Source organism: Neofelis nebulosa, chromosome 6 (assembly GCF_028018385.1).
Source record: "Neofelis nebulosa isolate mNeoNeb1 chromosome 6, mNeoNeb1.pri, whole genome shotgun sequence".
In the NCBI taxonomy this organism is placed as follows: domain Eukaryota; kingdom Metazoa; phylum Chordata; class Mammalia; order Carnivora; family Felidae; genus Neofelis; species Neofelis nebulosa.
The window spans coordinates 141,143,776-141,159,335 of NC_080787.1; the positions used below are offsets into that span (position 1 = coordinate 141,143,776).

The 15,560-nt window shown below is 43.7% G+C and overlaps 1 protein-coding gene and 1 long non-coding RNA gene across 20 annotated transcripts in view; one reads left to right on the forward strand and one right to left on the reverse strand.

Annotated features, from left to right (window-relative positions):
- The window catches only part of SYNE1 (spectrin repeat containing nuclear envelope protein 1), a 490,159-nt gene extending 487,576 nt beyond the window's left edge, over positions 1-2,583 (reverse strand). For 8 of the 19 annotated variants that reach the window (XM_058735682.1, XM_058735684.1, XM_058735692.1 and 5 more), the window contains exon 1: positions 1,845-2,078. The gene's annotated coding sequence lies outside the window, so the exon portion shown is untranslated. Of the gene's footprint in view, positions 1-1,844; positions 2,081-2,381 lie in introns of those variants that run through there. The other 11 variants (XM_058735689.1, XM_058735694.1, XM_058735695.1 and 8 more) reach the window with 5 other exon arrangements.
- On the forward strand, positions 1,484-13,523 carry LOC131515060 (uncharacterized). The gene is made up of 3 exons (XR_009263411.1): positions 1,484-1,708; positions 3,735-3,942; positions 13,414-13,523. It is a non-coding gene; the product is annotated as an uncharacterized LOC131515060 (long non-coding RNA).
- Positions 13,524-15,560: the final 2,037 nt, after the last annotated feature.

Here is a 15,560-nt window from a genome sequence, read left to right on the forward strand (position 1 = left end):
GAAGGACGCCTAAGACAGCGAAGAGGGGGAGAAACACGATTCCCTCACAGGGGAGTCTTGGGCCCTGTGTGATTCTCAAGGTCAGGCCACGGGGTGTGGCTGCACTATCTAGAGCTGAGAAAACGCCAGCAACTTGGCCCAGTCACGGGCTTCCTACATCCTGTTCAATTTACACCGCCTGTCATTTCCAAGAAGCTATGTGTGCTGCCTACTTTCAGAGAGCAGGTCCCAGTGTGGTGCCCTCCACATTTAAGACAAGCAAGTCTTGAAAAATCCTGAATGGTAAACTACCTTTTCCCAACCTCGGCTCCCTTGCAAGAAAGAATCCGGGGACAAGAATTTGTATGCGGGGACAGTGAGAACAGAAACAAACCAGTTTGTGAAAAATCATTAGTCAAGAAAGATAACAATGAGTCTATAATGTAATAGCTGAGCAAACATTTTCAAAGGCTAGCAATATTATTATCTGAGTCAGTCTGAAGATGTGCCTTTATCTTCAGCATGAAACATATTAAATTAGCATTGATCTGGTACATTTTGTTCTCAATTTGCCACCAAGTAAGGAACAGACTCAAAAACACAAGAAAAAAAAAAATAGCTATGTGTTTTATTACAACGTTCTGGCAATATTAGGAACTTTTTACCCATACTATTAATCTTTTTCATCATGGGGAACAGCAGGCCTCTTAAAAAACAATCCTCACGACTAATTAAATCAGCATTTTATGCAGATGTGGGTCATATTAATAACTGTTGCTTAACTGAAAATTACTACATTTGTCTCTTGCACAAGTCTGGCTTTTGTCTACAAATACTTCCTTTCGTAAAGCGGATCTCAGATGAAGACAAAACTACACTCAAAAAGAGAAAAATAATCCGTTTAGAACTTTCTTAACGTTCACAGATGAATTTCAGATACAGACAGGTTTCCCACCCCAAGCTGCAAAGCTGAGAAAGAACATTCCAGGATGCTAACAGCGGTTTCACAGCCGGTGTTTCTCCCTGGGCTGGGCCTGAACTTGCAGCCTCCAAGCTCTTGGCACCCCAGGCGGCACACGTCACCGCGGTTCCCACCGGGCTTTCTTTGCTTGGCGGCCGAGAGCTGCTTTACTCTGCACTACTTTCCTGCCCTTTCGCCATGCACCTGCCGCCCTGTGAACCACCATTTCACCGAACTCCTCGGGCAGCAATGCAAAATTTCTGAAATGTGTCTTTCCGGGGAGGAGATGAAAGTTATCTTGCCCTCTAGCGTAGGCTCTGCCTGGAAGCAATTGCAAGGTGACTGTCTGAAGCCCGGCCTCTGCGAGGTCTTCCAGCCCTCGGCCGAGGCTACCTATTTCCCCTCCCCCCCCCTCCCGCCCCCCTCAGCCCTTCCTAAAATAGTCGAGGGTGGAGGAAGGGAGGCTCCTAGAATTTGCCCAACGCCCTGCATCTCCCATCCGATAGTAGCAACAGTACCGACCAGCACAACAAGAGGGTGGCTGCCTTTTGCTTCTGCATCACTGGAGCCCAAGAGAAGTGCCACAAGCGGAAATGACAACGCGAGCGGGGGATATTAATAGGGATATCTACGTACGAGAAGCAGGGAGGACGCTCTCCACCTCCTTATCTCCTCATCCCTGAGTGTCACACACGTACGCACACCAGCACCGCCGCCACCATCGCCGCCCTCTCCCTCCCGTGAAGCACGCACAACCCCGGCATGCAAGTACAAACTTGCTCACAATTGCCTCTGCAATTTGTTCGGCGAGCACCCACATCAGCGCGCTCGCTCGCTCGCCCGCTCGCTTTCTCTCCCCTCTCCCTCTCCCCTGCCCTCCATCTCTCCTCCTCTTTCCTTTCACCTTCGCTCTCCCGGGCTTGTCCAGGTTCCCGGCAGCGAGGCGAGCGCGCGGCCAGCGGCGGGCCCCGGGAGCTCGGGCGCCGCGGCGGGGCTGCAGGGAGCCGGGCCGCCCGGGTTACAGAGTGCACAACACGCCGGCCGGCTCCCGCCCGCGGCAGATCCGCAGCCGCGCTCCCCCCCCCACCCGGGCCGCTCGCACGCGCGCTCACTCCTGCGCCCAGCTGCTCGGCGACTCTGCCCTCCCTCTGCAGTCGGGTCCTCCCCTCGGATGCACCCTGGGGTTTTAGGCCTCCCCCCACTCTCCCCCCCCCCTTCCCGCCCCCCGCACGAGTGATCCTTTCGGAGGGGAAGGTCGGCCCGGGGGCGGGGGCGGGGGGGGGGAGGGGGGGAAGGGGGTTCAGCGCCCCTGGCAGGTTGCCTTTGCTACCCTGGCGCCGCCACACCCCTCCCCGGCCCCGCGCCCCGCGCCCCTGGAAGAGCCGGTGGCTGGAAGAGCCGGGGGCGGGGGCCTGGAGGCTCTCTCGCAGGCTTCCCCTACCTCCCGGAGATGTACGGCCTCCGGCGCTTCTCCGCAGCTGCAAACCCGAGCTGTGACCCACCCTCTCGGCGAATCTTTCCACGGGGTCCACCTCCCGGGGGGGAGAGGAGGAGAAGGAATGGCCGAGAGCTCCGAGGAGATGTGCTGCCCTAGCCGCTAACTTTTGCCTGGGGTTCCCACTGCCCGGTTGACCTTTCTAAGCAGAACCTGTCTCGAAAGGCTGGGGAGGTTCCCTGATGGTCCCAGGAAGGAAGTGATGCAGTTCAACGAGGACATTTAGCAGGCTCCTTTTAAATCAACTTTCACAAAGATCATAACAGCTGACTTTTCTGGCTGTCAGAACAGTAGCAAATAATTTTAGGGAGACTGGTCAGACTAGAGGCTTTTGCTGTTGTTTATAAAGCTTGGATTTCCTGAGAGGGCACTTGACACCTTAAATTCTTATATTCTTGGTTACTCATTAAGATGATTCTGAAGAACCACCTTCAGTTTCTTCAGACGCACTGTATCCATGCCGTTCGTTGTGGAGCCGTGTGTCTTTCATCACAAGTCCCTCTCACGGTGTAGAGGAGGTCCTGGTGTTGCCTAGGTAGCATCCAGGAGAATCTATTTTGTTGTGGTTTTATGGTCTCTAAGCAAAGTCAAACACAGTCTCCCTCCACCGACAACAAAACCCAAGTCCAACAGGATTATGGCAACTCAAATAATGAAAACTATGTTGCAAGAATCTTAAAAATAACAATTATCCCTTGGGGGTGCCTGGGTGGTTCAGTTGGTTAAGTGTTCCACTTTGGCTCGGGTCATGATCTCAAGGTTTGTGGGTTTTAGCCCCATGTGGGCTCTGTGCTGACAGCCCAGAGCCTGGAGCCTGCTTCAGATTCTGTGTCTCCCTCCCTCTCTGCCCCTCCCCCACTCGTGCTCGCTTGCGCGCGCGCGCGCTCTCTCTCTTTCTTTCTCTCGAAAATAAATAAACATTAAAAAATTTTTAATAATAATAATTATCCCTTAGATTTTTAATCCAAACAAAACAGTTTCCTATTCTCTAAATTTGCTAAATGCAGGGACTGTCCTAAGTTGATGAAGTTTCTCGTTGCTTCCTGCCTTTTGCTCACTTGCCACCAACACTCCACGATTTAGCTGTGTATTTTCTTCAAATTCCTTCTTCTTCCAGACCCCATCAAAACCACAATATCTGAAAGGAATCTGATCTGATGTGCTGTTTTTCCTTGTATTTACATTTTTTTAGAGACCAGAGAATTTCTAATGGTGGAATTCCTTACACCAGAAAGTTGGGTCTGGAGAGGGTGCTGTTTGGGTGAATCACTCTCAGTGTATACCCTGCCTCTACCTCAGGGTGACCATCATCCCAGAACTCATCATGGAGATAACCCATCACAGCCCAGTCATTCCAGATAACACCCTCTTCCTGTGTGGTCACCAGACTTAGATCCAACTTCCAGGCCTACCACTCACGAGGAAAGGATCAGATTCGGTTCTCCTCTCAGTCTCTACCTTTATCGAACCAATTCACCCTGAAGCCTGTTGAAGACAGGATAAGAAGGTATTTTACATACTCACTGCTCAGTGTGTTAAGCAATTGCTTCCTTTTTTTTTTAATTGTATTTAAATCCAAGTTAGTTAGCATATAGTGTAATAAAGACTTAAGGAGTAGAATTTAGTGATGCATCACTTCCATATAACGCCCAGTGCTCATCTCAACAAGTGCCTTCCTTAATGTCCATCACTCATTCGACCCATCCCCCAACCCACCTCCCCTCCAGCAACCCTCGGTTTGTTCTCTTTTAAGAGTCTCTTAGGGATTAAGCAGTTGCCTCTTTAGGTTGACCCACTTGAGAAGTTGTGAGACAAACATTGCTCCCACCAACTGAAACTCCTTGATGAGACCTAACTACTCTCTTCCTAGGCTCAGGCGGTGAGAATCTGGGGCCATCTGGCCGGCGCTGGTTGCCTGATGAGCCGACCTTCCACTCTCAGCTGATCTTCATCCTCCACACAAGGGCCAAGCACATTATAGACTTTTGGAAAGGCTCGTCTTTCTCGTATCCCCCTGTAGAGGTTTGCTGTAGCCCCATTATTCAACAACTTTGGCTTAACTGCCTATCAAATGCCAAATGTTGTCCTAAGTACTGTGGCTACTTCCTGGTTCCTGCCTTCATGGAGGCAACATGATCAGGAATATAGACATGCATCAAAGAACCATGCGAATAACTATAAAACCCCAACCTTGAAGAAAAGGCAAGTGTTACGAGAGCCTTCAGAGAATAGTTTAATTAAGGGATTAAATTAACTTAGTTTAATGATCAGAAAGACTGGTAGGAAGTGATGGGCAGAAGAAGGGGTATTAACTAGGCGAAAAAGGGGTGGGGTGTGGTGTGCAAACGCATGCCAAAGGAAAGAGCTCTTGGAAAGGCTCCATGGAAGAAAAGGACACAGTGCATTTGGAGAACTGAGGAAGACCAGTGTAGCTGCAGAAGAGACAGCAAGGGAGGGGGAGGAGCTTCGGGAACAATGGGCCCCAGGAGGTTCCAAAGGAATGGACACACCGTGCAGGCCTGAAAGAGCAGCCTGCATTGATGAGTCTTTACGTGGAGCCATTAAAGCATTTTCAGTAGGGTGGTGCAACATGATCAGATTCATGTTTTGAAATTTTCCCATTGGCTGTAATATGAAAACGGGTTGGGCATTGGAGCCAAAATGAGTACAGGTAGATGAGTTAGAAAGCTGCTACAGTGACCCTTTAGGAAGATCATAGCATTCATTATTAGAACCATGGTGGTGGGTTTGAGGGGAGTTTAATAGCTAAAATATATGGGACGTCAGGCCATGTGTGGCCAAAGGAAATCAGAATAGTATAGGGGTTAAAGTCTTGGGTTTGGGGGCAAGAAAGGCCTGGGTTTGGATCCCAGCTCCATCATTAGCTACCAATGTGATGTGTAGCTAGTAATTTAACCTCTCTCAAGTTCAGATTTTACAAACCCACAAGTGGGATTATAACAGTATATCTCATTCATAGCGCTATTGCAGGGACTAAATGAGCTGATACCTGGAAAGCACTTCTCACTTCAGTGCCTGGCATGTGGTCAGGATATGCAATATAATTACAATCCATCATTATTATAGTTATTACTACTATTCCAGATGCTTCTGAGGTTGTCAAATAAAGGGAAAACAGTGTCTACTTCACTTTGCAACAGGCTGATTGCTTTAGAGGTTTTTTTTTTTTTTTTTAACATTTTTTATTTATTTTTGGGACAGAGAGAGACAGAGCATGAACGGGGGAGGGGCAGAGAGAGAGGGAGACACAGAATCGGAAACAGGCTCCAGGCTCCGAGCCATCAGCCCAGAGCCTGACGCGGGGCTCAAACTCACGGACCGCGAGATCGTGACCTGGCTGAAGTCGGACGCTTAACCGACTGCGCCACCCAGGCGCCCCAGGCTGATTGCTTTAGGATACCAGTTCCTAAGGGCAGAAAAATATAATCACAGGACCATCACAGGCCAAGAAACAGTTGCCAGGGTTGCAATCTCCAATTTCCTCTTCCACCAAGGCCAAGGCCTGTCCTCCTCATCTGTCTTCTTTTCATACTCTTTCAGTTTACATGGAGTCCCATTCTCATGCAGCTTGGCAGCTAGACCCCCAATATCCCTTCTCTCCATTAGTAGGATGTGCCAGAGAACGGCAAAAACTCACAGACTGGGTTCAGTTCAGCTTTACCCCAGTGGCTGCATCACTGTGTCTATGTATTTGTAAATTTAGAGTTCTGGTACCGTATGAAATCTGAAAATAATCATTTACGTTTCTATCATTTCTCTTTTATGTAAGTGCGCTAATACTTGCCATAATTAAAATATGTCGTTTATTTGTCAAAAGGATCAGCGGAGGGCCTTACAAGAAGTGTATCTTTATGGTATGAGAACATATGCAACTCAAAACTGGATTTTCCCTTCCACCTCCCTCCCTTAGTCTGAAGTCTCTTTAAAACACACTTCTGTGTACAAACGAGAAAACTCTAAACCAAACAGCTTTCTTACTTTTCAAAAGTCAAGGGACTTGTTACAGTCAAGGTCTCGAGGCAGTCAGTAATGGTCTGGTTGGGTCTTAAGAGATTGGCAGGCCCTTACTAGGTAATTTCTGCTTGTGGAGTTTTCTAACAAGGGATGAAGGACAGACCAGGGAGGAAGGGCTCACTTCAGCTGGCAAGGAAGCCTCAGAAGGATTTGGGGTTTGAAGTACTAAGTTCACCCAAATCCTCCAAAATGGTTCTTTCCCAATTCACATAGCCCACTTTTCACAATAAAAGCCCTGGTTTTCACGTAAGAGACCTAGCAAGGCTCCGAATTCATCTTGCATTATAAAGTTGCAGCCTGCAACAACAAACCTTAGGTCTGATTTTTGGTTGTACCAACAATGTGGCTACAAGAATAAGGGTCCTTTAGAAGCCTTATGGGTCTCTGGCCATGCCTTGATCCAAGGTTGTGAAGTTCTTGGGCTTGTCATTTTCTTTCTCTATGGTCTCGATTGTAATCAAAAGTAGCTGACATACTCCATAGTCCTCTATTCTCTTTTCTATTGCACAGCAGTAGCCAACTTGGGTTCCTGAATTCTTGACTTCAATAGGCCCTTAACTTGAGCCATCAATATGTGATACTTTAAGTAAGTTAGCCACTGCATGCCCTGTCTCCTTAGAATTCTATTTTACATTGGAAAGAGATCATCACTGTATGCAAACCCAACCAGATCAACTAACCAACGTGAGATTCCCGTCTTTGTAGGTCTGGAACAGTCTTGGTGTGAAATATTGTGCCGATCAGGATTCGTTAAAGAAAAATCAAAACGTGAGGATTTGACACAGGGATTTAGGGGCTCAGAAGTTGTTGGTAAAGCTTGAGAAGTCACCATTAGCATGACTAATGTCAGATGACACCCCTGCAGGGGCAGCCCAGAACTCAGCAACTTGCTGCTGCCACCTAGAGGTCAAGATACTGCCGCAAATGGCCCGCAGTATCACAATGCCCCTGCTCTGAGGCTCCTCCTGGTGGTGAAGGTTGGCATTCCACCAGCCGCTGTGGAACTAATTGCCGTCCAGGTTGGAGGGGGAATTGTTGTGTGTCCCCTTTGCTTTCAGATCTCACGTGAGATCACTGGCAGAATGCAAATTTCATCCATCCTCCCCAAGGAAAGGGATCCTGGGAAATGTAATTCACAAACTCCCAGCCCCAGAACATAGAACAGATTGTGAATGAAGGCTGTTTGCCAACAAAACAGTATTCAATACAGCCACAGACTTGGGGTAAACAGGAGAATGCAAACATTTATTTCGATCAAAACTCAGAAAAATTGCAGCTTAAGACATTGAATCTATTTTAACTCATATTTAATATTGTTCTAGAATTCTAAAAGTTAGGATTTTAAGACAATTTTTTTAAAAAAATATAAAACCTTTAGCTTACTGATACATTTTAAGATAAGAACATTAATTCCCAAATGTGATTTTCTTGTCACTTTCTCCCAATGGTTCCTTCAGAAGCTGTTCTTCTTAGATCACTGTTGTGCTTCCCTTACGTTAGCCATCCACTCCCAGGATCATAATTTTGACCTTGTCATTATCAATAATGACAACTATCCCATAATGATAATCTCAGCTGTTAACACCCCACTTTCTGACCACTTCTTTTGTTTCCAGCCCACACCCTCCAGTGCCCCAATTCCAATAATCCCTTAGTCAAGCAGGACCTCATATCCACTGGTAGGGCCACTACTAACCCCTATGATGTCTTAGAATTAGTGAGTCTTCAAGATATTTCACTTGAATCTTTTGGAAACTGCTATAATAAACCATGCTTTCATAAAACAAGACATCTGAGTGCCGTCTTCAGAAAATTATTAGAATAAATATACAATTCCAGATATTAATGGCACACACCTGAAAGGGGTACTCTAAGGTATATACAGTGCATAAACGATATTAACCATATGTGGATCCCACCATTGTTTTTCATTGCCCATCGTCCCTTTTATGTTTATTGCTCTTAAACTGGTCTAAATTCCATGTTTAATCCTTGTATTCACCTCCTTGCATTTATCCTCAACTACTTTTCCTCTCACTTTGCTCTACTCACTTGGCTAAACCACATACCTTGTTAAATTCAACTCTGCCTACTCAGCGCCTACACTCACACTGCTGAACGTGGCTGGAGAAAAACTCCATCATCCTGACTGGACTTTTGTATTCACGATCACTAAATCAAATGCCCCAGAATACTCTGTTTCTCTAACCAGTACACCTCTCCACTTCCCTATGCAAATTTCATACTTTTTCCTGTTTCCTCAAACTTCCAACATCTTTCCCCGCATCTAAATTTTCAACTGCTAACTTTTCTTCCTCTTTCCCTTGAACATTTTAAGTAATCAAGAGAGAATTTTGACAGGCTCCCACCACCGTCTGCACTATCTGCATCAGTGCTGTGTATAATATGCAAACTTGTCTTTTATTGCTACTAATGAACTCCTCTCTTGATATTTTCTCTTCTCAGAACCATTAATTTATTTTATCTTCTTAGTTGATTACCATAAACATGTAAATATGCTGCTACTTATCTCATATTACAAAACAACAACAACAACAACAACAACAACAACAACAACACCTTGATCATGGCCTGAACTCTAAATACCACCCCTATTTTAAGTCAACTCTGAAAGAGTTGTCTATATTCTGCTGGCATTTCTCTTGTCCCCTTGTTCTTGAACTCACAGCACCCACTTATCTAGTTCTTCTTTGCTAAATTAAATGGGCTGTTCCTATCTTGGCCTATCAGAACCATTTGACAAGAGTTGTCTCCTCTCTACTCCTTAAAATGTTTTCCTCACTTACCTTCTAAACCCACCACACATTGGCTTCATCTTATTGCTTCTTCTGGCTACTCCTTCTTGGGATCCTTTGCTACTTCCTTGTCATCCCCCCACCCCCACCTCTGGACTTTGAAGGACCAAGAGCTCCATCTTTGGAACTTTTCTGTCTTCCAGCTACCCCAGCTCCTAGGGGGTCTTAAGCAATTTCATACTGTTAAGTATCTCGTAGCTACTATGAGTTCCTAAATTTAGGTCTCTAGCCTGGACCTCATTCCTGAACTCCAGACTTGAATATCCAATCATCTACCCGGGATCTCCACTGGGAAGTTTAAAAGGTATCCCAAATAAAATATGCCCACAATTTGTAATCTTCTTTTCCAGACTTGCTCTTGATTCTTCCTTCCTCACATTAGTCAGTGGTAATTCCATCCTCTCAGTGGCTCAAGCTAAAGCTTTGGTGTCACACTTAACAATTCTTTTTTCCATTTCTCACCTTTGGTCAATCAGCAAATCATGTTGATTCCATCCTAAACATATATATCTATAGAACTATCCATGGTTCTTCAGAACCAACCTCTGCAATATTTACTAGTAGTAGGACATGGTGTGCCCAACATACTCTCAAGTGATCCAGAAAAAAATGTGACGAGGGACACCTGGGTGGTTCAGTCAGTTAAGTGTCCAACTTCGGCTCAGGTCATCATCTTCCAGTTCATGAGTTCGAGCCCCTCGTCAGGCCCCGTGCTGACAGCTCAGAGCCTAGAGTCTGCTTCAGATTCCTTGTCTCCTTTCTCTGCCATTCCCCTGCTTGCACTCCCTCTCTCTCTTTCTCTCTCTCTCTCTCTCTCTCAAAAATAAACATTAAAAAAAAATAAATAATGTGATGAAAGATAGATTTGGAGAAAGTAAATGGGACAAAATGCAAACAATTATATGAGAGTTCTATGCAATATTCTTTTTTTTTTAATTTTTTAAATTTTTATTTATTTTTGAGAGAGAGAGACAGAGTGAGAGCAGGGGAGGAACAGAGAGAGAGGGAGACACAGAATCCAAAGCAGGCTCCAGGCTCCAAGCTGTTAGCACAGAGCCTCGTGCGGGGCTCAAACCCATGAACCGTGAGATCATGACCTGAGCAGAAGTCGACACTCAACCGACTGAGCCACCCAGGCTCCCTGCAATATTCTTAAAATTTTTCCCTGGATTACCAAAAAAATATCTAAAATCCATTACTTATTAGCTCTACACCTGCCACCATAAATAATCATCTCTTGACTATTTTTTTTAGCACATTCTCAAGTTTATTTTTATTTATTTTTGAGAAAGAGAGAGAGAGTGAGAGAGAGCAAGCACGAGTGGGGGAGGGACAGAGAGAGAAAGGGAGAGATAGAATCCCAAACAGGCTCCTCGCTGTCAGTGTGGAGCCCGTCTCGGGACTCGATCTCACAAACTGTGAGCTCATGACCTGAGCCAATAATCAACAGTCCAATGCTTAACTGACTGAGCTACCCACCGGTATATTCTTAATATGACAGCCAATTGCATCTTATTACAGCATAAATCAGGTGCTGTCACCCTTTGCTCAAAACCCTTCAATAGTATTCCATTTAACTTAGAGGGAAGACTCAAGTTATTTTATGATCTGTGAGGGCTACATGATTTGCTCCTACTTCCCCATTAGTTATCTAGTCTCAAATACCACTCTTTGCTCAGTCACTGTACCGCAGGCCACATGAGCTCCTCGGTGCTCCTGAAGAACCAGACAGCACCTGCTTTGGGACCTTTCCATATAATATCCCTTCTGCCAAGAAATACAACTCTGAAAATTATTCACAGGGCTTATCCCTTAAGTTTTTTTTAGGTCTTTTACCAAATGTCACTTTCTTCTAAGCGTTTCTTGGATGCCCTATATTAAATTCTTAAATACCCTCCTCTCTGCAATGACATTTCTAGACTTCTTCTCCATTTTTCTTTCTCCAGCACTGGGCACCAACATTGTATATATATTTACTTACTTATCTAGTTTATTTTCTGTCTACCCTTAGGATGAAAGCTCCATGAGGGCAGATAGTTTTGTGTTTCTTAACTCTTATATTCTCAACGTTTAAAACAGATACATAAAAGGTACTAAATAAGTATTTGTTGAGTAGATAAATGGATAATGTACCAATCTTACTATCCCTTATGGATTTCCACAAATCATCAATTAAACAATTATACCTGATGTGTTATAATCAAACCCAGTGGAAATGGGTTACCCAAGTCTCCAGAACAGCTGGATCGTCGATGGGTCACCAGCACAGGATAATCTCTATGTTTCATGATGGAAAGGTAAAAACCAATGTTTTTCTTTCTTTTCAGCTCTTAATTCTATCTTTTCTTACTGGTTCACAAATTTGTAACTACTCTAAAGCATTTCTTCTGTTACTGTACTTTTGCTTTATTTAGATATATCTTTTTTGGTCTGAAATGGCTTCTGATCTCTAAACTCTCCTAATAAATTCACTTCTGATATTTTGTGCTCTTTTCATATTTCCTTTGAGTTTGTGTCACAGTCTAGGCATATTGGAGTCTGTTCTTCATCATATATTAATATCTTCTACCTTTTCTCTGTCCTTGTTTCTATCTTTTTCAAAGGACCTTAACAGTTTCTGGATACTTTAAAAATTAATGTCATTGGCCACCACCATTCTGCCTCACTTGTGTGTAATGATTTTCCTAAATACTGTTCTGAACTGAGCTTTTGTTTACAAGATAATTGTGCCAGTAATGACATCAGGTTGTAGATGAGTTTGCAATTGGGAAAGGATATGTGGATTGAAGAACTTCTTAATTGGATTCCTACAAAGAGTGTCCCAGAGTGGCTGAATAAACTCACTGGTACACACAGTTTTATTGGTTACTTGGAAATACTTCAAGGAGCCCCCAGAAAGGAAAAGAGATCCTTACTTGTCAATTTCTTCTTCCTGGTTTATTTCACTACCCATACCTATTTGCAGCTGGAAAATTTGTGAGAAGTCATCAGAATCAAGTTTCTGTGGGAACATGTGTTAGTTTAGACTCATAGACTTATTATGATGCAAGCTACAGAAAAGTCAGCTGAAATTGGCAAAAACAATACGGAAGATTTATTAGCTCATGAAAGTCTGAAAAAATAGATTTCCGGATTCACTGAAAGTTTCAGTCAAGGATTTGGTTTCAATCTTCTACTTTCTATTATCCTGCCCACATGTTGGCTTCATTGTAAGGCTGATTGCCCTATAGTTGTAGGACAGCTAACAAATAATAGGCTACATACTTCTTGGCTTACCCATTGGGAAAGAAAGTACTTGTGTCCAAAAGTTCCAGGCAAAGTTTATAATATTTATTCCAATTGAATCATCTTAGGTTATGTGCCTAATACTGTCCTTCCAACCAAGCCAACAGGAATTAAATGTTCTCATTGGTTTCAACCAATCAGGACCCATCCCTGGCATTTTACTTGACACAATATTTTCCCAAAGCAAGGAGCTAACATGAACAAGTTATAGATGTCTGTATTTGTTAGCATTCCAAAAGAATCAGAAATCATACATACTCGGGGTGCCTGGGTTGCTCAGTAAGTTAAGCGTCCAACTTCAGCTCAGGTCATGTTCTCACGGTTCGTGGGTTTGAGCCCCACATCGGGCTCTGTGCTGACAGCTCACAGCCTGAAGCCTGTTTCAAGTTCTGTGTCTCCCTCTCTCTCTATCCCTCCCCTGCTCACACTCTCACTCCTCTCTCTCTCTCTCTCTCTCTCTCAAAAATAAAATAAAAACATAAACAAATTTTTTAAAGAAATCATACATACTAAATTAGGATATTTTGAGGTGAGATATATTTGCTCTTGTTTTTGTTTTACTCAAAGGGCCAAATTACAAAGGTGTGGATGGGGTATACTCGAATTATAAGGCATATCACAGGAACTTGGAGAAAGCAACAGCAGAACAACCACCAATCTCACACCCAAAGGGAAAAGAGGACAGAGAGATTACTAGAACCTGAAAGAGGAGTCCTGTGGAGGATAGCATGTTAAAAAGAGATGTGACCCATTTAGGAACACAGATCATTTCATAGGAGGTTGGGAGGGAGCTCGTGAAAGTAAGAATCTTATATTCTTGTTCTCTGCTGGTTTTACTGTAGCTCGTCATTGTTCCAGCCAAACCAGAAACCTGAAAATGCCAGAGCCCCGCTGATGTGGCCCATGCTGGTCAGCCTTCCAGGGCAGAGGGCAGAGAACAGAGCTGGGAAGGTAAATGACATGTACTCTGTACAGTAACTGAATCAAAATGGTGCTGTGAGGAAGGTGGGGGAGGGGCGATAAATCCTGAGCAGACAGTCAATGTTTCCTACAGACCAGAAGTATTTTGCTCACTAATATTACTAAGGACTCTTAAGGTATGTAAGCAGCCACTTGTGTTCCAAAGGCAGACAAAGCCTCTGAAAAATACTTATCATATCATATCATTATCATACACATATCACTATATGTGTATGAGTGTTTTCTTACCTAAGACTAGTAGCATGAACCAACTATTTATCTTAATTAACCATATTTATTGTCATCACCTGTATTAAGAACTACAGACAGGGGCGCCTGGGTGGCTCAGTCGGTTAAGCGGCCGACTTCGGCTCAGGTCATGATCTCGCGGTCCGTGAGTTCGAGCCCCGCGTCGGGCTCTGTGCTGACGGCTCAGAGCCTGGAGCCTGTTTCAGATTCTGTGTCTGCCTCTCTCTGACTCTCCCCTGTTCATGCTCTGTCTCTCTCTGTCTCAAAAAAGTGAATAAACGTTAAAAAAAAAAAAAAAGAAAAGAAAAAAAGAACTACAGACAGAATGAATAATAGCTATTTGGTGGGACAAAGTGTTTAATTTCTAGGAATACTTCCCAGACAAAACAATTTTTCACATATAAGATTATCATGTGGATGACAGAGATCCTCTATTTTCTTTCTTGAGCATAAAATAACTATGCTTTACTACTAGCGCAAAATATTTAGATTAACTAGAAGGAGAATTTCTTGATACTAGGATATGTTAAACTCCAAAGTATTTTCCCTGTCGAATGTTTTTGAGCACAGTTTTGGGAGTCCGCTATGTTCTAAGATAAACCTGAAAAACAACAAGTCTTTGAATGGATATAAAAAATTGATTTTGCCTCTCCAGTCACAGAGCTGCAATGTGTCCAGAGTGACAGCTGTTTTGGTTGTAGAGCCAGTGAACTATTTTTCCATTTTCACCTAGAGCTAATTTAGAGTGATTCAGATCACCAAGGCATTGCACTGCACATTTAGGTCCTCAGATTCCCCTCCAGCCTTCATATGTCATGACAAGGACACAAGTATGGAATGATAGGCTAGAACAGAAAAGGCAGGACTCAAAATCCAGGCAGATATGCAGAGTTAAGTCTCATAACATTCATTCATTCATTCATTCATCCATTCATTCAGTGTTTACTGGGTACCTACTATGTACATTCCATGCAATATTCTTTGCATTAATTAGAGCTGTGAACAAAACAGAAAACGTTCTTGCATACATGACGTTTATCTTCTAGAAAGGAAAGCAGACAATAAATGATACACATACAAATATATACTACATTGAACAATGATAGCTGCTAAGGAGAAAAAAATAAAGCAGAGAAAAGACAAAAATATGTCCAGTAAATGTTTGAAATATTAAGTAATGTGGCCAGAGAAAACAGCACTGAGACTGTAACTTTTGAGAAAAATAGCGAAGGAAGTAAATGAGGAAGCAATAGGGATATCTGGAGAAAATATTGTGGGGGAAAGAAAAGAGAAAATGAAAAGGCCCTGAGGTTGAAAGCTCCCTGTTCTATTTGAGGAATAGGAAGGAAGTTGTCATGGCTAGAGCTCAATGAGTGATGGGGATAGTCATAGAAGATGAGGTCAGAGAAATAGCAGCTAGTAGTGAAAGACAGATCCGTTAGTCTTGGGAGATCATTGCAGGGACTTTGGTGCTAATCTCAATGATGTGGAAATCCACTGGAGAGTCCTGAGCACAAGAATGGTACTATGTAACTTGAATTTTAAGAAAATCCTGGCTAATACGTTGATCGTAGCCTGAATTATCAAAGGCAGAAGCAGGAAGACTAATTAGGAGCCCATTGTAGTAACACCAGTGAGAAAAGATTGTGAGTGGATTGGACTATGGTGATGACAGAGCAGATGCTGTGAATATATCTGTAAGTGAGAGATTATAGGATTTATTGACACATGAGAGATAGACACATTAAGACTGGCAGAGTGTTTCTAAAGGATTCCATGA